This window comes from Delphinus delphis, chromosome 16 (assembly GCF_949987515.2).
Source record: "Delphinus delphis chromosome 16, mDelDel1.2, whole genome shotgun sequence".
Classification (NCBI taxonomy): Eukaryota; Metazoa; Chordata; class Mammalia; order Artiodactyla; family Delphinidae; genus Delphinus; species Delphinus delphis.
This window is the reverse complement of record NC_082698.1, coordinates 33,828,680-33,850,513: the sequence shown is the minus strand read 5'-3', so window position 1 is coordinate 33,850,513 and position 21,834 is coordinate 33,828,680. Positions and strand designations below refer to the sequence as shown.

Here is a 21,834-nt window from a genome sequence, read left to right as displayed (position 1 = left end):
TTTAACACTAAGATTCTAGGTTTTTCTATTCTGTATCTTTCTAAAGAACACGTTCATCTGTATTTCACTGGTTATACATTTGAGGTGTTGAGGGGGTGGAGGAATCTCTCATTTTACTGGCTCTCTGGTGTTAAGTTCCTGTGCTGGGCTGCTGCTTTTACTTGTACTCAGTAAGGTTGAATCAAGGCTCAGTCTCTTTCAAGGACTATGACAGCTCACCATAGGGAAGTGTTCTAAGCGAAAATCTTTCTAGTAATTCCCAGACTGGCCATAAAATAATAGAGTATTTAAGTATGCTAATGTTGATTACAATTCTTCCATCAAATTATTAATTCAGCCATTCATTCAGCAAGCATTTATTGAGCACCTACTATGTGCCAGTGGCTATGAGAAGCACTGGGGATATAAACCTGAATAAGACAAAGTAGTGTGACTTTGAAGACCAGAGAAAACATCCTTTGAATTTCCGATAAAGACAAATATATTTCTATTCCAAGCATAATAATGATTTACTTGCTATATAACAATTCCATACTATTTCAGTTCTTGAGTTTGCCATTACAAAAGCTCTTAACCAAACAATCCATAGCAAAACATTTAATGACTCATGGGCAGTCCAGAGTTCTAAATAACCAACTGAGGCAGTCCTGTTTATAGAATTACCCCACCAATGTCCTCTTCTCTCCTCATTTTCATCCTGGGCCTCATGTGCCCACTTCTTCCCCCAACATAGTGTGATCAAACGACAATCAAAGCATCCCTAACAAATGACATCATCTGGCATCCCACACCCAGAACTGTAGTCTCTTTGTCACCATTTCCTTTCCATCTTCCCTGACTTCATCCAGGTGACTCCAACTCGGGCAGGTCCACGGTTGGCCAGCTCTCTTCCTTCCTCCTCCTTCCCCTCTGATCCTGCCTTTCCTTCCTTTTCTCACCCTTCTCTTTCTTTTGCTTTACTTGGAACCAAAATATCCTTCAAGTAAAGTTGAGGAGAGTTGATGTACAATTATGTTGTTTGAAGCCTTTTGCTATTACATGCAATGCTACAATAAACATCTTGCATACGTGTCATTTCTGCTGTAGAATACCTAGGACAAATTCCTAGAATTGGATTTGCTGGGTCAAGTGATAAGTGCATTTTTAATCTGGATAGATACTGCCAATTCACTCCCTATGTTTTACCATAATTGAGATTATACTGAATGTGCAATTTTATTTCCTGTGTTTAAAATATTTTATGTAAATATGAATATTTTCTTTTATAGATGTCATTTTAATGATTGCATAATACAGTATATGTTTATGTAGCAATGCCATATTTCTTAATTCCTAATTGTTGGGCTGTGTACCATTGTTTGTTGCTATAACATTTTCTAAATTGAGCTCAATTTACCTCCATTTCAGTTTAATTCATTCTAGAGCACATTCATAGAGAGTGAGTCAGAGGGATGAATATTTGATAAATATTGTGAAATTATTTCCTGGGAAAGTTCTATTAATTTACATCAGTGGAGAACAAGGCTCATTTCACCACACCTTCGCCAGTGGGGAGTGCTATTTTTCTAATCTTTCTTAATCATACAGGAGGAGAATGATACATTAACTTTATGTTTATTTATTATTATTAAAATGAATTATTTTATATGCTCTTTATTTCTTTTTCTTCTTTAGCATATTGTCTTTTGTGGCTTAGTCCTTTCCTTATGGATTTACTTGAACTCTTTATGTTGGAGAATGTGACTTTTTGTCTCATTTATTATAGAAATATTTCTCAGTTTCTAAAATACGTGCTTGTAATTTTGACATGAAAAATTCTGTGTAGTCAAATGTAGCAGTATATTCTTTATGATTTCTTTTATTTCACTTAAGCTTAGAAAGTCTTTCCTCATTTAGAGAGCCAATAAGCATCCATGTACATTAAAAAAATTCCCCCTAGGGCTCTCCCTTCCATTCTCCCCCCAGCCCCTTCCCTTTATCTCTACATTTAATTCTTAATCTATCTGGAATTTATTTTGCCCTACAGTATGAGGTGAGGAACCAAATGAAAAATTTCCCTCAAATATCTAACCAATATTCAATAGTCATTCATTCAATAATCCTTGTTTTTTGGCCCTTTTCCTATATTAAATATCTAAAAACATGTTGGTTTCTGGACTAATTACAATATTCTTACAATTTGGTTTCTGTACTTCCTATATTTGTGGCTGGGCTTAAGGACTAGAACTTGTGTTTTGCAGCAGAAGGAAGAGATCTCCTGCTCATCCTTAGATATAACCAGCTTTCTCCTTCTTGCAAGGTGTGGGCCAGCGTTTTGAATAAACATCTAGCATCCAGTTCTACCATATCTAGGTCTTCCTGCTCATTATTCTTACACCATAATTCAGCTGAAGGGACTGTCAGACGTACAGAGCACCAGACTGAAGAAGCCCAGAACTTAGGAAGATTTATATGTCTCACTGTCTGAATCATCTGACATGGGGGAGCAGAGGCCCTGCCCTCCAGTCCACTCATATTTTAAATTATACTATTTCAGTGTTGTATCAGGCAAAACCTTAGATTAAAAAAGAATAGCTAACACTTACTGGAGGGTTATATTTTTTTCCATTTCTTCAAATCTTCATTAATGTTCTTAGTAAAGTTAAATATTTTCTAGATATAACTCATACTCAAATTTTGAATTTATTGAGGCAAAGTACGCATGACATGAAGTTAACCTTTGTAAAGTGAACATTCACTTAGTACATTCACAATGTTATGCAACCACCATCTTTATTCTGTTCCAAAACATTTCCATTACTGCAAAATAAAACCCTGTACCCATTAAGCAAGCACTTGTCACTCTCCCTTGCCCCCAGCCCCTGGTACCCACGAATCTACTTTCTGTTTCTATGGGTTTACCGATTGTAGATATTTCATATACATAGAATAATACAATACGTAGTCTTTTTGTCTAGCTTCTAAAACATTAGCATCATGTTTTTGAGGTTCATCCATGTTGTAGCGTGTATCAATACTTCATTTCTTTTTGTGCCTAATAATATTCCATTGTATGTATATACTACAATTTGTTTATCTATTTGTCAGTTAGTAGATATTTGGGTTGTTTCCACCTGTTGTCTATTGTGAATAGTGCTACTATGAACGTGTGTGTTCACATATTTATTTGAGTACCTGCTTTTAATTCTTTTGGGTATATACCTAGGAGTGGAATTTCTAGGCCATATGGTAATTCTATAACTATTTGTGGAACTGCCAAAATATTTACTGTAGTGGCTGTACCATTTTACATTCCCACCAGCAATGTATGAGGAGTCCAATTTCTCCATCTTCACTGATACTTGTTATTTTCCTTTTTTTTTTTTTTTGATTATAGCCATCATTGTGGTGTGAAGTGGTATCTTGTGGTTTTGATTTGCATTTCTCTAATGACTGATGATGCTGAGCATCTTTTCATATGCTTATTTGCAATTTATATATTTTCTTTGGAGAAAATGTCTATTCAAGTAATTTTCCCATAAATTGGGTTGCTTGTCTTTTTGTTGTTGAGTTGTAAGAGTTCTTTACATATTCTGGATAAACTAATTATACAATTTACTACAGCCTTATCAGATATATAATTTGCAGATATTTCCTCCCATTCTCTAGGTTGTCTTTTCATTTTCTTGATAATGTCCTTGGACACACAAAAGTTTTAAATTTTGATGAAGTCAAATCTATCTATTTTTTTCTTTTGTTGCTTATGCTTTTGATGTCATATCTAAAAAATCCATTGCCAAATCCAAGGTTATAAAGATTTACCTCTATGTTTTCTTCTAAGAGTTTTATGTATTTTGCTTTAATATCTCAGTCACTGGTACATTTTGAGTTAATTTTTGTATATTGTGTGAGGTAGGGGTTCAACTTCATTCTTTTACAGGCAGATATCCAGTTTTCCTGGCACCACTTGTTGAACAGATCATCCTTTCCCCATTGAATGATCTTGGCACCCTTATGGAAGAGCAATTGGCCATAAATGTATGGATATATTTCTGGGCTCTCAATTCTATTCCATTGGTCTATATGTCTAACCTTGTGCTAGTACCACACTGTGTTGGTTACTGTAGCTTTGTGGTAAGTTTTGAAATTGGGAAATGTGACCTTTCCAACTTTTTTTTTCAAGATTGTTTTGGCTGAGTTTATTACATGCCAGATACTACTATAAACCTTAGCACACATTATGTTATATAATTTGTGTGACAACTTGGTAATGTAACTATTAATATCCACATTTTTCAGGTTAAGTGGTTTGGCCAAGGTTCCAGATTTGGTAGTAGATATAGGATTAAAACTAAGATTATCCAACTCCAGAGCCTGCTTTCTTAAGAATTACACATACTGCCTCTGTCAAAGATGAAAGATCACAGGAGCTTAGTAACATTGTTTTCTTTAGGTAAAAGGCTAGAAATCTGTTTGTAATAGTGAACATTTCTTACTTGGTAAGAAATGACCTGGTTACACTGAATAGATATACTGAAACACACTTTTTTTTTGCATTTAATACTTAATTTTTAAGGTTTGTGACTGCTCAGACAAGTTTTGCATCTTCCTCTGCCTTCCTCTTTTTTGTGATCTTATTTTTTTCAGATGGATGTTATTTTCTATTTTGAGAAAATTACACAAATCTGATTTATCATCACAACAGTTCAAAAGTGGTTCCTGTTGAAACCCTCCACATTGTCAATATTGTATGCTTCTGTCATTCTCCTTCACAGGACAGGGAACTACTGAATATGGCTGATGCTCACTAATGTGTTTTGAACTAAATTGTTGTTGAAAGAAATCTTAACCTCCTTAGGTGTGTCAGAGCAAATATACAAATGAAGATTTTGCCATCATTTGTGTATATGACATTGAAAGCACATACACAGTGCTTATTATATTGGCAAGCTGTTTCTACAGCTTTGATGTAGTATTTATTTATTTATTATTTACATTCAGTAAAATTCACTCTTCGCTGTATACTTCTGTGAGTTTTGACGATGCACCATTGTATAACTACTACCACATTCATCGATAGAGAATGGTTCCATCACCCCAAGAAATTTCCTCCTCATCCTGCCCCTCTTCTCACTCCCAATCCCTGGTATCCACTAATTTTCTCTCTGTCCCTGTAGCGTTTCCTTTTCTAGAATGTCATACAAATGGAATCGTACGGTGTGTTGCCTTTTGAGTGTGGCTTTTTTCACTTAGCGTAGTGCATTTTCTATTCATCTATGTTCTTACTTTTAGCAATAGTTAGTTCTCTTACTGCTGAGTAGCATTCCATAGTATGGGTGTGCCATAGTTTGTTTATCCATTCACCACTTGAAGGACATTTGGATTGTTTCCAGTTTTTGGAGATTACAAATAAAGCTTCACAAACAGTTCATGTAAGGGTTTTTGTTTGAATTTCTCTTGGGTAGATACCTGAAAATGGGATTCCTGAGTTATGTGATAAATGCAGGTTTAACTTAATGAGAAACTGTCAAACTGTTTTTCACTTTCTTAGAGCTGCTGTAACAAATTACCACAAACTTGATGGCTTAAAACAACAGAAGTCTATTCTTTCACAGTTCTGGGGCCTAGAAGTCTGAAATCAAGGGGTTGGCAGGGCCATACTCCTTTTGAAGGCTCTAGGGGAGAATCCTTCTTTGCCTCTTCCTAGCTTTGATATGTGTCTTTCTGTGTCCTCTCCTCTTTTTTCAAGGACACCAGTCATAGAATTTAGGGCCCACCCTAATCAGTTTTGACCTCATCTTAGCTAATTATATCTGCAAAGACCCTACTCAAATAAGGTAATACTCTGAGGTTCAGAGTGGACATGAATTTTGGGGGGGGACACTTATTCAGTCTGCCACAGTGGAGTCCCACCTGCAGTAGATGAGCATTCCAGTTGCTCCCAATCCTTACCAGCAGTTAGTACTGTCAAAAAAATTTTAAGAGCCATTCTCATAGGTCTTATAGTGTTGTCTCATTGAGGTTTGAATATGCATTTCTGTAGTGGCTAATAATGTTAAGCATCTTTTCATGTACTTATTTTCCATTGTATGTCTTCTTTGGTGAAGTGTCTGTTCAAATCTTTTCCCCATTTTAAATAATTTGTTTTTTCTTTATTGAGTTTTGAAAGTTCTTTATATATTCTGGATATAAATACTTCATCAGATATGTGATTTGCAAATATTTTCTCCCATTCTGTGGCTTGTATTTTCATTTTCTTAACAGTGTTTTTCATAGAACAGAATTTAAAAATTTTGTTGAAGTCCGATTTATCAATTTTTTCTTTTATGGCTCATGCTTTGGATGTTGTATCTAAGAACTCTTCCTAATTTGGGGTCACAAAGCTTTTCTCTTGATGTGTTTTTGAAACAATAAAGATTTTAAAAATTTTTATTGAAGTATAGTTGATCCAAAACACTGTGCTAATTTCTGCTGCACAGCAAAGCCACTCAGCTATACACACATACATATCCTTTTCATACTCCTCTCCATTGTGGTTTATCACAGGATATTGAATATAGTTCCCTGTGGTACACAGTAGGACCTTGGTGCTATCCATCCCATACATAGTAGTTTGCATCTGCTAATCCCAAACTCCCAAATCCTCCTATTCCCCACCTGACCTCCCGCTTGGCAACCACAAATCTGTTCTCTATGTCTGTGAGTCTGATTCCACTTTGTAAATATGTTCATTTGTGTTGGTTTTTCAAAAAATTTTTATTTATTTATTTTTTGGTCATGCCATGTGGCATGTGGGATGTGAGTTCCCCGACTGGGGATCGAACCCGTGCCCCCTGCAGTAGAAGCTTGGAGTCTTAACCACTGGACTGCCAGGGAAGTCCCTGTGTCGTATTTCAGATTCCACCTATAAGTGATATCATATGGTATTTGTCTTTCTGTTTCTGACTTACTTAGCCTAGCATGACGATCTCTAGGTCCATCCCTGTTGCTGCAAATGGCACCATTTCATTTTTTTTTTATGGCTGAGTAATACCCCATTGTATATATGTACCACATCCTCTTTATCCATTCATCTGTTGACATTTAGGTGGTGAAACAGCAAAGATTTAATTTGGTCAAATATCAAATTGATTTGAGAGAAAATGCTTGGGTTCACTCAATATTAGAAAGAGATTAATTCAGTTAAATTAATTGATGGTTTAGCATTCAATGTCTTCAGGACTCCATCATTATTTTTCAACTCTTCTTTCCTCTTAAACACAGAGGCTTCCATCTCAGGCAGGGTCTCTCCTTATGGTCAGTGACTCTAGGTTTAACGACTTCAGGAGAGAGAAGTAGTTCTCTTCCCCAACAGTTCCATCAAAAGTCCCAGGACTTTCTCTTATTGGACTGCCTTGGTGAACATGCATTTATCTCTGAACTGATTACTATGGCCTGGAGATGGAATATGACTGTTGGCCATGTCTTGGTCTTGTCCTCACCCCGAAAGGGAGGGATGGAGAGGGGTCAGACCCACCTGAATCCCATGAATTAAGAGTGGGTAAGTGAATTCATAGTAGAAAACTAGGCATATGTTAACAGAAAAGGAGGAACCAAATAATTGTCAGGTAAAAACAACAATTTTTGACTACAATTGGGAAAGTGCCCTTTGTAACTTGCTAGGGACTGAATTTCTATATTTCTATATCCCCAAATTTCTATATTGAAGCCCTAACCCCTAATGTGATAGTCTTTGAAGATGGGGCCTTTGGGAGGTAAATAGGTTTAGATGAAGGAGCAGGGCCCTTGTGATGGGATTACTGACCTTGTAAGAAGAGACATCAGAGAGCTAGCTCTCTCTGTCTCCCTCTGCTCTCTCTGCCATGTGAGGACACAGCAAGAAGTGGCCATCTGCAAATCAGGAAGAGGGCTCTCACCAGAGCCTGACCATGCCAGCACCCTGATCTCACACTTCCGGCTTCCAGAATTGTGAGAAAATAGTATCTGTTGTTTAAGCCACCCAGTCTATGGTGTTTTATTATGGCAGCCCTAGCAGACTATTACTCAACTGTTCTTTATCAGTTTCCAACACCTGCTGTAATCAAAGCAACAGCTACCCTTCATTGATTGCTTTCCGTGTGCCAGGCACTGTGCCCTGTTTTCCCAACAATTCTCTGGGGAAGATACTATTGCTCTCATCCTTATATTACATAAAGAAACTAAAGTTCAGTGACATTGGGTAACGTGCCCATGGTCACATAGCTATTCGGTGGTAGCCCATGGATCTCAAGCCAGGTTTGTCTGACCTCAGTGCCCACCCTAGTAACCACTATGATATCCTGTTATCCCTCCCCAGCCTCCCAACCAGCCAGCCTTCCCTCTTCTACCTTGACTTGACCCTTTCATTGACATGAATAAATTCACCAGGGTGGTGATTTTTCAGTATTTCAGCCCTTCCCCCGCCAGTGACAGACAAACTCTGCCTCCTACTAAGTTCTGGATTCAGAGCACAGGCAGGTTTCCTGCCCTTTCCCCCATAGCAACTAAATTCTGCTTTGAATTAGTAGGGGATCTTGGGCCCAAGAGAGTTTCCTGTCCCTCACCCAGCTGTTGCAGACCTCTGCTTTGTATCAGAGCTGAATCCTGGGCACAAGAGTCTCCCTTGCCACTCCTCCCGGGGCAGACAACCATCACCTTGTCCTCCAGGCTAGGGCTCAGAGTATGCAGGGGCTTCTCCAGGTACCCCTGCTCCACCCTCAAACCTCGGCAGACACTGTAGGACTGTACCACCAAGAGGAAGGATCTCTCAGGTCTACAGTCGGCTTCCAATCTTTCTCATGGGTACTAAATAGAAGCTGATGGAAAAGAGATGGCAAGCAGGTAGGGATTCCTCTTGTGTCTGGAGTGCTTAGGGATTTTCAACTGTCATGCTAGCCCACACTCAGCCTTTAAAAATTTTTCATTTTACCCAACTTTATGGTGATTACCTATTCTTCCCACTCTTTGCCATGAGAGAAACAGTTGATATGTCTTTTCTCTCCTCAGAAGGGCTTGTCATCCTGTGGAATTCAGTTGCCTTGGTTGTTTTGCAGCTCAGTTCTCTGATGGGCTCAAAAATTTTAGTTTTGTAGATTATCCATTTTGTTATTGTGGGAGCAGCATTCCCTTGAGGCTTTCTACATTCTAGGTGGAAGTAGAAGTTCTCAGTTCCAAGCTTAGAAAAATAGTTTCCAAAGTAATTGTTAGAAAAATACCAGCCTCACAGAGTGTGGATATGGGGAAGAGAAGATTCTGGGGTCAAATAAGCTTGCAAAATTTGGCGTATCTTTTTCTCTTTTGGATATTTACATGGTACAATAACATTGTAAAGGCTCTGAAAAGTCTTGCAAAAAAGGAAAAATAAATTTAACTTTGTTTAACAAAGTATCCTTAACATTTGTTTGGTTCCAGAACTCTTTGCTTGTGTAGTACCCATTATTTTCCTTAGAATACTATTCTGTGAACACAGCTTGGAAAATAGAGGCCTAGATAGTCATGCTTTATTCCCTGGAAACCTGGGACCATAACAGAAAGCAGAGATCCCTCAAGATAGTACCAGAATCCCTGTGGGTATTCCTAGAACCAAAAGCCATCCTGAAGATTGGGTAGGGGTGATGGGTGGTACTGAAGCACTCAGAAATGGCCTCCGTCATAGTTCGTGTCTAATTTTGTGTGCTGTGACTTCAGAGAGGATACCTGAATGAATGAAACAGAATGATGAATCACAACATCAAAATCAAATATCTGCAAGTCTATAGATCATTTCACTGGCTCTCCTGGAGAGTCTGACACACCCCACTACACTTTCTAAAACCAATCATAAATCTCTTCCTCTAGACTATGTTTATACAACTTGCTCTGTTGACTTGCGGTCACCATACCCGCTGTGCTTGGGCTACATCTTGAATACGGAGCTGCTATTGTATAGTAGGGCTGGATGTGAACCTATTCTATGGACCTTCATGCTAGTTTGAAATGAATCTTCAGCCTCAACTTATACGCCTTAGCTTTTGGGCCCTGGTCTGTCCTATGGATTTGAGAGTCTCTGTCCTCCACCCCGCAGTTACATTATCAACCTTTGAAGTAGCCTAGACATCTGTTGTTTCCATCTCCTTGTATCCCTTTCGTTTCTCCTCTTGGGACACCACCTCACTTCCTTTGAAGAACTAACCCTCCTCCATCTCTTATTCAGGTGGGCCTGCTAATTGGTAATTGCTGGCAAGGACCAGAGCTGGGATTCAAATCTGAGGAGTCTGACTCCAAAATCTACTTCCATAAAATTACACTAACCTGCTTCCTCGTTCTGAATGGTATCACTTTTCATTTATATAGCATTTACTACTTTTTATTACTCTGAGTAGTGAATTTTTTTTTTTTTTTTTTGGCCACGCCAGGCAGCTTGCAGGATCCTACTTCCCTGACCAGGGATTGAACCCAGGCCCTGGCAGTGGAAGCGCCCAGTCCTAACCACTGGACTGCCAGGGAATTTCCGATCTGAGTAGTGAAATTATCTTATATTACACAGTTTCTCCCCAGCCGTCTGGATAACCACATGTAAGACATAGCTGAGTCAAGAGTTAAGATTATAAAAAAAAAGTTCTCATTTCATAATGGGGAAATTATTTTATCTTATTAGTTTTAGTGATGGCACAGATTAGGTTCTTTTTGAAAAGTAATTATTTTTGCTCTGAAGTCTTTGGTCCTCTTTATTCCTTAGCTACTTCAGCGCCACTGTGGCCATGAGTGATAGTTAGGGAAGCTAACAGCTTTTTCAGAAAGATAGTAGCCTAATTAACCTAGAACTATTAACCATGAATCAAGTAGTCTATCATGACTTCATTGTTCATTACACAAAAATTATATGATCCCCTATTTCTTCCATGACTCTCTCCCAGTCTAAAAGGGTATTTAACTAAGCAATCAGGGATATTAACTATTCACAGCCTAGGCGAGTGTGGGCCAATAACCCCTGCAGTAATCCACTGGCAGCCTCAGAAATGGCTGGCTGTGAATAAGCGCACAGCACTTAGTCTGGTCCTTCTTATGTGTTTGCTGATACATTTACAATCTTATGCACAGTTTTAAATGTTAAGCACTAATTGGAAATGGGTACCGAAGCATCAAAAGAGTCTACATTTTGCCGCTGTTAATGAAAATGCTAGATACAGATTTAATGCAAAACTAAACATTCAGCTCAGTATGTGCTAGTCCAGTAAATTAGCCAGTGTTTGTCATCTTTTTAAAAAACTGGAAGTTTAATGCCTCATTTCACATGGTTTTGTTAGGGACAGCTAGAAAGCTGATAAACAATCCATTTGTTCTATTACAGTAGCTCCTAGCCACACCACTGGAGTTAAGCTTCAGTGCTCATTGCCTTTACAAACGCTGTTGTGAGTTGAAGTGGCCTCTTTTGCACATTTGACTGAAGCAGAGCCTTGGCAAGAGTGCTTTCTCGGAGGAACACAGACTCGGCTTTGTTGGACAGTGGCCCCAGAGTAATGGGCTCTGAAATGACTCAGTGAACCCAAAAGGGAACATAGCATCAGTGAGCCCCTCCTGTGTGCTGTTCTAGATTTTCATATGCATTAGTCCCACAACAATCACCACAACCCCGAGAGATCCATGTGACTACCTCCACCTGACCAGATGAGGAAACCAGGGCTCAGAGATGAAGCTGAACAGCTAGTAAGTGGATTTGAACCCACTCACTATATCACGCTGCCTGGCAGCGAGGGACTGCACTCCCCCATCTCTACCAGTAGTGCATTATTTGTCATTCAAGGAGGTTACCTGTGTCACCTCCACCAGGAAGTCACTGCTGATTGCCAGCTTGTTGACTATCCTCTTTAATTTTTTTTTTTGTATAAATTTATTTGTTTTAGGCAGCGTTGGGTCTTCGTTGCTGCACGCGGGCTTTCTCTAGTTGTGGCGAGCGGGGACTACTCTTCGTTGCGGTGCGCGGGCTTCTCATTGCAGTGGCTTCTTTTGCTGTGGAACCCGGGCTCTAGGCGCCTGGGCTTCAGTAGTTGTGGCTCTTGGGCTCTAGAGCGCAGGCTCAGTAGTTGTGGCACACAGGGTTAGTTGCTCTGTGGCATGTGGGATCTTCCTGGACCAGCGCTCAAACCCGTGTCCCCTGCACTGGCAGGAGGATTCTTAACCACTGCACCACCATGGAAGCCTCTTCTTTTTTTAATATAAATTCATTTATTTATTTAATTTTGGCTGTTGGGTCTTTGTTGCTGTGTGCGGGCTTTAGTTGCAGTGAGCGGGGGGTCACTCTTCATTGCGGCGCACGGGCTTCTCATTGCAGTGGCCTCTTGTTGCGGAGCATGGGCTCTAGGCATGCGGGCTTCAGCAGTTGTGGCACGTGGGCTCAGCAGTTGTGGCTTGCAGGCTCCAGAGCGCAGGCTCAGCGGCCATGGCGCACGGGCTTAGTTGCTCCGTGGCATGTGGGATCCTCCCGCACCAGGGCTCGAACCTGTGTCCCCTGCATTGTCAGGCGGATTCCCAACCACTGCACCACCAGGGAAGCCCCGAAGCCTCTTAATGTATTTTTATTGTGCTTTATCTGTGCCTCCAATGTAACCCTCAGGACTTTCTACCTTTGATTATATTAGTTGAATACCTGTCTGACTCCCTGTGAGAGGAAGGGTTATCTCTCAGATCACCTTTGTAAAAACTGTAGGACTGTCCCTATCAAAGATAATAAATGTTCATTAAAATTTTTATAAAGTAGATGGATCTTAACATCTCAAATCCTATTTCCAGAATTATGAGGAACGCTATGGTGAAGGAGCAGGTCCTGCAGGAAGTCTCCCTCTATTTGAATCCCAGCCGAATGACCTAAGGCAAGTCACAGAGCTTCTCTGAATTTCACATTTCTTACTATATAAAGTAGGGACAATCATGGTACCTACCTCAAAAGGTTGTTGCAACATTTCAATAAGATAAGGCATGCATGGTGCTTGGAACAGTGCCTGGTACATAGAGAATGCTCAGTAAACGGGGGCTGCTATTCTGAAAGCTGGAGATTCTACAGGATAGCCAGGAACTATGTGGCACTTGATTTGTCTACAATTTTAAAATCTAAAAGAAGAGGGATTGGTTTGAGCTGTGGTGGAACTGACAAACCTGAAGGACCATTCTGATAATGACCAATCAGATAAGATATGCAAAGAGAAATGATTGCAAAGACCCAGGTTTTGGCAAGCCCTGGATTCACCACGTGCTTGGACCCAACCGTGTACTCCAGTTGCAGTCCAGGATGTGGGCATGAGATTTATGTAAGGAAGAAGTGTAGGCAATATGGATAATGCTTTCTGACAATGACTTTCCACTGACACAGGTGTCATATTTTCCAAACCTACCTAATAATTATATACCAGAGGGACAGACAAAGAGAGAGATGCTCACACAGGTCAGAGAGCTAGTTTGGTAAACCAGGGGGCCATTCTGTCCCTGTTTTGGATCGCTAACAAATGAACTGGCTAACTGCTTGCCTATTTAACACAATTTGACTCAGGGTGACCCTCTGAACATCTCTTTGAGGCTGAATCTTCTCATAGATAAATATGGGTCAAAATACAGATACCTCCTCTCTGTTTCCCTCTCTGGGCCTCAGTTTCCCATTCGTCGAATGACCACGCAGCCTCTCAGCCCCTCCCCTGGCCAACCTTCCATGGCTCTGCCTTCCTTGGATGCTGTGAAGTCAGTTTGGTAATATTGACCAAGCTGTTTCGGACTTCCTGAACCCTGGCTCTGCCAGACACCAACCGACCAGAAGAGTTGACGGATACAAAGGGAAAAACTGTCTTTCTCCCCTGGCAGGAGGACAGCTGCCTGATGGGGGTTTCTCCTGAGTGACTCCTCAGAAAGGAAAGGGTGGGGCAGCAGGATGGCTGTGTCTTCCCCACTTTCCTGGCCACCTGGCCTCTGCTTGCATGTAACAATTCTCCCTTTGGGCAGCAAGCAAGTGGCAGGAGGGCCCAGATGTCTACACTTTCTTAAGCAAACAGGCACCTTCCAGGACCCTTGCCCTGACACAGCAGCCTCACTCTCATGGAACTCTAGAAGCAGCCCACCATGAAGGGAAGAGAAGGGCAGGAGGTCTTGCAGCCTAGACTCTCTGGCTCCAGCCGGCCAGAAAAGTCAACAGCCTTAAACAGAGGTTCCCCAGCCCCGTGTACACCAGCAGCATCTGGGGAGGTTGTTCTAAGACAGATTTGTGGGCTATAGACTAGAACCCTCTGATTCAGTAGGTAAATGGTGGGCCTGAGCCTCTTATTTTTAACAAACTCCCCAGGGGGTTCTTGTGCACAGTCGGGCTTGGGAATCCCGTTGGTTTAGGTCATAGTGTGATGGAGGAGATTAGAGGAGTGTAGTTGGCAAAACACATCAGCTCCACCCATGCCCCAGTGGGGTGGGCCGTTTCTGGTGTCCCAGCTCCTTCTAGCTGTGCCCACAGGTGTTAACATCTCAAAACCTCAGTTATCGCATCTCTAAAATGGGAATCATGGTTGATGACCTCAGAGTCTTAATGTACAGGTTAGATAGACAGTATCCATGGAACACTTGGCAGAGGGCTTGGCACTGAGTGAACACTGAAGAAATGTTAGCCGTTGTCATTGTTATTGTTACTGTTGTTATGACTTCTGAAAGCAGCTTGACTCTTCTCTGACTAGTATGTCAGGAACTCGCCCTATTCCAAAGAATCTTTCTGAGAGGCCAGTAAATCTTATACTGACTTAAAAGTAAATAAATGAATAAAAGGAAAAAGGCGTAGCTAGATTTTGGGTGGGGCCTGAGGCTTCTGAAAAGGCAGAGGGAGGTACAGGCAGACAGCTGGAGGACTTCGAGTTGTGGGTGGAGGGGAAGGAGCGCTGCCTGGCAGTCAGGAGACCTCGGTCTAGGCTTGGCTCCGAGCACATGTCAGACCTCGGGTGGGTGGTCACATGACCACCCCTGGTCTCCTTCTCCCCCCTCGTTTGTACAGTGGAACTGCCTCGGATGACATCTAAGGTCTTGTTCTCTCGATGATTTACCCCAGAGACCCCTGAGGAATCACACTTCCAACACTTTTTACGAAGATGGCTTATGGAATTAGGCTAAAAATATGTCAATATCTGTTCAATCGCATACATGGCTGTTAGAACATTCCTTCAATTTCTTGTACTTTTGAAATATTTAACAAACACAACAAACTAAGCTATCATTTACAAATGCCAGCTGATTGGTTCACGTTAATCCCGGCTGGCGTGACCCTGATTGAAATGGGGGAAGCAGGCCAAATGGCGTTCAGTGGTCCTCCAGCTGTGTGAATGCACCCCCCTTCCCTTTGGGATTCCCCCCTGCACTCCCTTTCAAGTTCTTCAGCCATCCAAAGCCTCCCTTCCTCAAGGACTTGTTTTTCCAGGGCTCCCAATCTCATTGTAGGACTGCTTGGACCTGAGGTTATGAACAGCTGATGTGACAATTTCAATTCCTGCTTCTATTCGTAAACCAAACGGCATGCGTGTTAGACCCATGCTTGTGGGTGGGGAGGCTGGTAAGGATGTTTTGTGGGGGGGCGGAGGTCACACACTGCCCCTCAAACTCAGATCCGAGCACCAAACAGATTTTTTCCATTTGATTTCAATCCGAATGATGGATCTTAAACTGAAAAGCTAGTATCTTTCTCTTGAAGTGATTTACTGTTATTTAACTCTTACAATGATCCCTTATACCACAGGTGACTACATCCCATATTTTGGAGCCCTGGACCCTTGCAGAGGGTCTTCTCATCACACTACTGGTTCTATCCTGGCCTTAACCAACCAAGCCAGCCCCTCCATTGCTAGCTTTACATGTCTTGCCTTCTCTCCCAGGGCTCTTCTCCAAGTCTCTTGGGCCTTTGCACCTTGCCTCACCAGCCACTCATTCAAGTCTGTGCCGAGGCAAATTTTGCCCAGGGGTCAGTCTTCCTAACCCCTGCCTCCAAATATTTCCAGGGAGGGTTGACTTTGTAGCCTCTCAGAGCCTCTATTTCCTCATCTGCAAATCGAGGAAATATAAAAATACTTGCTGCAAGGATTAAATGATCCAGTGAAGAGAAAATGCCTTGCACATGGGCATAATAAGTGCTCAGTAAGCGGTAGCAGCTCTTGTTAGCCATTAAGACATTAAGTCTGACCCCAGTGCCAGCTGCGTTCAAACACTCAGCTCTCAAGCCACCCCCTTAGCCCTTGCTACACGCATTCACTGACTCTAACAAATGCCAACAAGTGATCGGTTTACTTAAACTCCTGGTCAGTGACGGTTGATTGTCTGGAATGCCATTTGTGTTTGCATGGTACATCTCAGATCTGAATTAGGCACCAAAGTCAAGTAGCTTGAAGAGGAGTGTGATTGGAGGGCATGTCATTGTTTCCCAACTGAGAGGCTCATGGCTTCCTGGGGAGACATTTGTTTTTCTCCCTTAGTGGACATGTGTAGAGGGGCAGCTTCTAAGAAGGGATATGGCCTTTAGCTCTCAAGGGGCTTTGGAGTGGCTGTGTCCTCCTGCCTATTGGGCAATACGTTCATGGTAAGTGCAGTTCCTTTGTGTGGGCCTTTCTTTGACTTACACACTAGACTCTTGGAAGCCAGGCTCATCCTCTTATAAAAGGACGCCGAGCAGAGAGTCATACAGTAAAGGGAGGTAAACATTCTTTTAAACTAATTTATCAATTTAACACAGCATAGTGGTGTTGGGTTACTGGGGTCAACAGCCAGCAGTCACATTCCTCAGTTGTTTGATTGGTGAAATGCATTAACAAACAGCCAGTAAAACTCTTTCTGATTAATTATGTTGATAAGGTTTTTTTTGTTGTTGTGTGCTACTAGCTTTTTAATTTAATCTGCTTGGACAGCAGCCATTCTGATGAAGTGTCTTGACTTATCTAAAGAAGCCTTGATGAGAAGGCTACCGGGCCTGGAATTTTACTGTGGTATCATGTAATCATTAACGCATGTGGCTACTGCCTTCCTTCATTTTGCTTCCTTTCTTGAAATGAAGTGTTTGTAGGGTGAGGGCTTTAGGTAAGCAAGGATGAGCTCCAGAAGCAGGGAAAGGACAGGAGGATGCTGTGAAGAGCTGAACGTGAAAACATAGTCTTATTGTCAGGAATAAAAGTATTTGAAAACACTAGTAAGAACTGCAATGAGCACTCCTCTTTTAAAGGCAAAAGAAGGCAAGTCTACATTTCTCTCATGAAGTGGAAATCTAGATCGGGGCTTTTCCACCTCGGTACCGCTGACGCTTTGGGTTGAGTAATTCTTTGTTGTAGGGAACTGTCTTGTGTATTGTGGGATGGTTAGCCTCTACCTAGTAGATGCCAGTAGCTATCCCTTCATTCCTTTGTGGCAACCAAAAATATCTTTAGACATCACCTAATGTCCCCTGGGGGACAAAATTGCCCTCAGTGAAGAGCCATTGTCCTAGATGTACAGTTCTAAAATTTCAAATAACCTATTATGACTCTGCTGACCCCATTTCATCATATTATTTAAGACACAACTAAACATTTAATTCTTCCAGGTATCCTTTGTCACCCGGACTGTTCCTTCATCTGTTCTCTCTACATCAAGACCTTCAGTCTACACTGTCTCCCCATCCTGCTCCTTTTTCTCTTCTTCCTCCTCCTTCTTTCATACACAGAAGCCTGTACTGAGCAACTGTTCAATACCAACTTGCCAATTAACTGGGGGATTCTTTCTCCCTTAGGTTTGAGAGACCTCGGAGGCAGTCTAGATAAAAATCCCCTCAATTATTCAGAGATTAAAATGAATATTCTTTAATTAAAAATAGATGTCTAGGGCTTCCCTGGTGGCACAGTGGTTGAGAGTCTGCCTGCCGATGCAGGGGACCCGGGTTCGTGCCCCGGTCCGGGAGGATCCCACATGCAGCGGAGCGGCTGGGCCTGTGAGCCGTGGCTGCTGGGCCTGCGCGTCTGGAGCCTGTGCTCCGCAACGGGAGAGGCCACGACAGTGAGAGGCCCGCGTACCGCAAAAAAAAAAAAAAAAAAAAAAAAAAAAAAGATGTCTAAATGATAGCAATTTAAATGGGGTGAGAGGCAGCAAGAAGAAGTGGTAGAATTGCTGAAATTAAACATACTTCACCACTATTAAGTACTTACTAGGTACCGCACGCACTACCTTATTTAACTAGATGTTATCCCCATTTTATAGATGAGGAAATAGAGGTTTAGTGAAGTGAAGTAATTTGTTCAAGTTACTTGAACCGGAGCCGAACTGGCAGGCATTAGTCATACAGCTGCAGCCCTAAACAGGTGGAGGATCACTGAACGAGGCTGGGGACCAGGAGGAGTGACTTTTCAGGAGTTGCAAGAACAACTCGGCTGAATTCTAGAGGCCCCAGCTTTCAGTGTCTCGGCTGATGCAAATCTTGAAGTGAAAGTGGTCCCAGTTCTTTGTTTCCATCTGTCTTAGTGAAACTGTCTCTGCTTAGCGGTGTGGAGTATTGCTTTCCCAGTTTAGAAAGTTAATTTAAAAATGCAGCTGAAGTGAAGACTATGGTTCAAGAGGGTGCCCAGCTGGCAGGTGTTAGGGGAATAGGGTGGGGGCAGGGAATGCAGGGCTGGAGAATCGAGAAATAAGTTGAACCTTTGACCCTTGAAGAATGTGAGAAAAAAGAAAAAGAAAAGGTATGGACGTAGGTCCAGAGCCTGGGCAGTACCTATCCCTGGACCTGTCCTAAAAAGCCCGTTTTTGCTCATTTTGTAGTTCTGACACAAAAGCACAAAGAAGTAGTTGTTTGCAATGTCTTGGTGGCAAAATTATATGCAAACATTGAAAAAGATTTCCCCACTCCCTTCTATGTTACAGAAGTAAACATGTTTACTGGAGAAAAATTAGAAACAAGAAAGAAAAATTTAAAAATAATCAACAATCCCATCACATAGCAGAATCCACTGTTTACATATTGTGAACCATACTCTTGCAGGTCGCAAAGAAAGTCTTCAAGTGAGTTGTAATCAAATGATCGGGTGAACAAGATGGGAAGGAGGGAGGAAAAGGGAGGCCATGGTAAAGCCCAGAGTGAACAAAATCAACCCTCTTGTATCAGCTGCTCTCGGCCTGCTTTAATAAGCCTTATGCGTTTTGCAGGGAGCAGAATGTCAATTCCTAAAGATGGGACCCTCCTTTACCACTGACCATAGGCATCATCTCTGCCTCGCTCTAAACCCCCTTCTTAAGCCTGGAGCAAGGCCTCTCAAGGGACTTTGATAACACTGCATCCCCCCTAGAGGACCCTCCAGGAGCCAGCCATCTATGCATGCGTTCCTGAACACGCTCTCCTGGCCGTCTCTCCTGAGTAGTGCTTCAAGAACCACAGCCCTAAAAGACTCTCTAAACTCTAGGGTTCTTTCTAGAAACTACCCCTCCTGGGCCTTCTGGAGGGCTGCACCATTGGACGGCGTGAGGAAAGATAAAGTCACACCATCACTGGGAAAGCTCTTCTTTGTGCTGTAATCTGCTGTCAGCCTGTCTTCCACTCCATGGCTGTGTAACCCAATGTTGTGTGTCTGTGTGCCATGACATGTGATTTAGATGTTTTTTGCCTTTGAGGATGGGAGATGTTTTTCTCCTAAAATGATTGTTTGATTTGCTTTTTTTAAACCTATAACATTTTATTTATTATTATTACTTTTTTATGGAAGTATAGTTGGTATACAATGTTGTGTTAGTTTTAGGTGTACAGCAAAGTGTTTCAGTTATAGATATATATATTCTTATCCAGATTCTTTTCCATTATAGGTTATTACAAGATACTGAATATAGTTCCCTGAGTTATACAGTAGGTCCTTGTTCGTTATCTATTTTATATATAGTAGTGCGTATATGTTAATCCCAAACTCCTAATTTATTCCTCCCCACTTTCCCCTTTGGTAACCATAAGTTTGTTTTCTATGTCTGTGGGTCTATTTCTGTTTTGTATATAAGTTCATTTTTATTTTTTTTTAGATTCCACATATAAGCAATATCATATGATATTTGTCTTTCTGTCTGGCTTCACTTAGTATGATAATCTCTAGGTCCATCCATGTTGCTGCAAATGGCATTATATCATTCTTTTTTATGGCTGAGGAATACTCCATTGTATATATGTACTACATTTTCTTTATCCATTCATCTGTCGATGGACATTTAGGTTGCTTCTATGTCTTGGCTATTGTAAATAGAGCTGCTATGAACAGTAGGGTGCATGTATCTTTTCAAATTATGGTTTTCTCCAGACATATGCCCAGGAGTGGGATTGCAGGATCATATGGCAACTCTCTATTTTTAGTTGTTTAAGGAACCTCCACACTGTTCTCCATAGTGTCTATACTAATTTACATTCCCACCAACAGTGGAGGAGGGTTCCTTTTTCTCCACACCCCCTCCAGCGTTTATTATTTGTAGACTTTTTGATGATGACCATTCTGACTAGTGTGATTTGCTTTTAATGGAAAATCCATCAATAGTACAAAAGGGCACATACAGTGAAAATTGTCCCCCGCCCCAGCCTCTTTTATCTAATCTCTCAGTTCCCTTCCCCAGAAGCAGCCACTACAACTAATTTCTTGTGTATTCGTCTGGAGAGATTCCATGCATGTACAAACGTGGCCCCTTCGATCTTTTCCATGTGGTCAGAGTGAATATTTTTAATGGACAGCTGAGTCTCATTCCCTTTTGAGTCTTCCCAGGACACAGAGGACCGAGACCTCTGTGCTCCAGCCACACTGGCCTGCCCTCCGTTCTTGCCTCGGGACCTTTGCCCATGGTTTTGGGACCTGGCCACTCCACCTCCCCTTGTTTTGCCCAGCCAAGCTCCTTTAGGTCTTCATTTACATGCCACTTCCTCAGAGAGACCTTCCTGACTTCTGTCTCTAAACTGAGTCCTTCGCTGTCCTCTCAGCACAGCCAGATCACCTTGGGGCATTTTCTTAACTTGTGCTTATATATCTGTTTGTGTGACTATGTGTTTAATGTCCCTTTCCTGCTAGACCATGAGCTTCCTGAGGGCAGGGACCCCAGCGTCCTGCACGGCGAGGGCACACGATGTCCCGCACAACAGGGCTCCAGTTACTGAGGGAATGAATGAAGTCCTGACTAAATATTTGGTTGGTTTGGAGGCAGTTGTGCTTTTGTGTATTTTCTGCCTTTTTTAAAATTTATTTATTTTTTGGCCGCACCGCGCAGCTTGTGGGGTCTCAGTTCCCTGACCAGAGATTGAACCCGGGTCCCGGAAGTGAAAGTGCCGTGTCCTAACCACTGGACCACCAGGGAATTCCCTATTTTCTGCTTTTTAACTTAAAAAAATTTTATGGAAAATTTCAAATATACATAAAAGTAGGAAGACGGATACATTGAACCACTATGTACACATCACCTAGATTCACCAGCTGTCAAGATTTTGCCACATCTGCACAATTTTTCCCTTTTACTTTCTTTTTTCCCCTAGCCTTTTGAAGGAACAGAAAAATTAATGATAGCTGACATTTACTGAGTATTTACTATGTTCCAGTAACTGTGTTAGATGTTTCCTACATAGATCCACATTTAATCCACTCAACAACCCTGCTAGTGGGCATTATTATCCCCATTATTTTAGAGATGAGAAAGCTGAGGCAGTCTAAGTCATTTTGGGCAGGGTCCCCCATTTAGTAGATAGAAAAGCTGGGATTCAAACCCAGGTCTCTCTGACTCCGAAGCCCAGGTTGTCAACTCCCAAACTGCTTGATGCAGACTTCATCAACGCACTTCTCTCCCAGCTGCCATTCTTCTTCATACCTATAGACTTTAAAAATGTTCAAA

At 41.7% G+C, this 21,834-nt stretch overlaps 1 protein-coding gene across 1 annotated transcript in view; it reads left to right on the top strand.

Annotated features, from left to right (window-relative positions):
• EXOC6 (exocyst complex component 6) overlaps nt 1-21,834 on the top strand; it is a 318,511-nt gene that overhangs the window by 10,051 nt on the left and 286,626 nt on the right. The gene's annotated exons all lie outside the window — the stretch shown is intronic.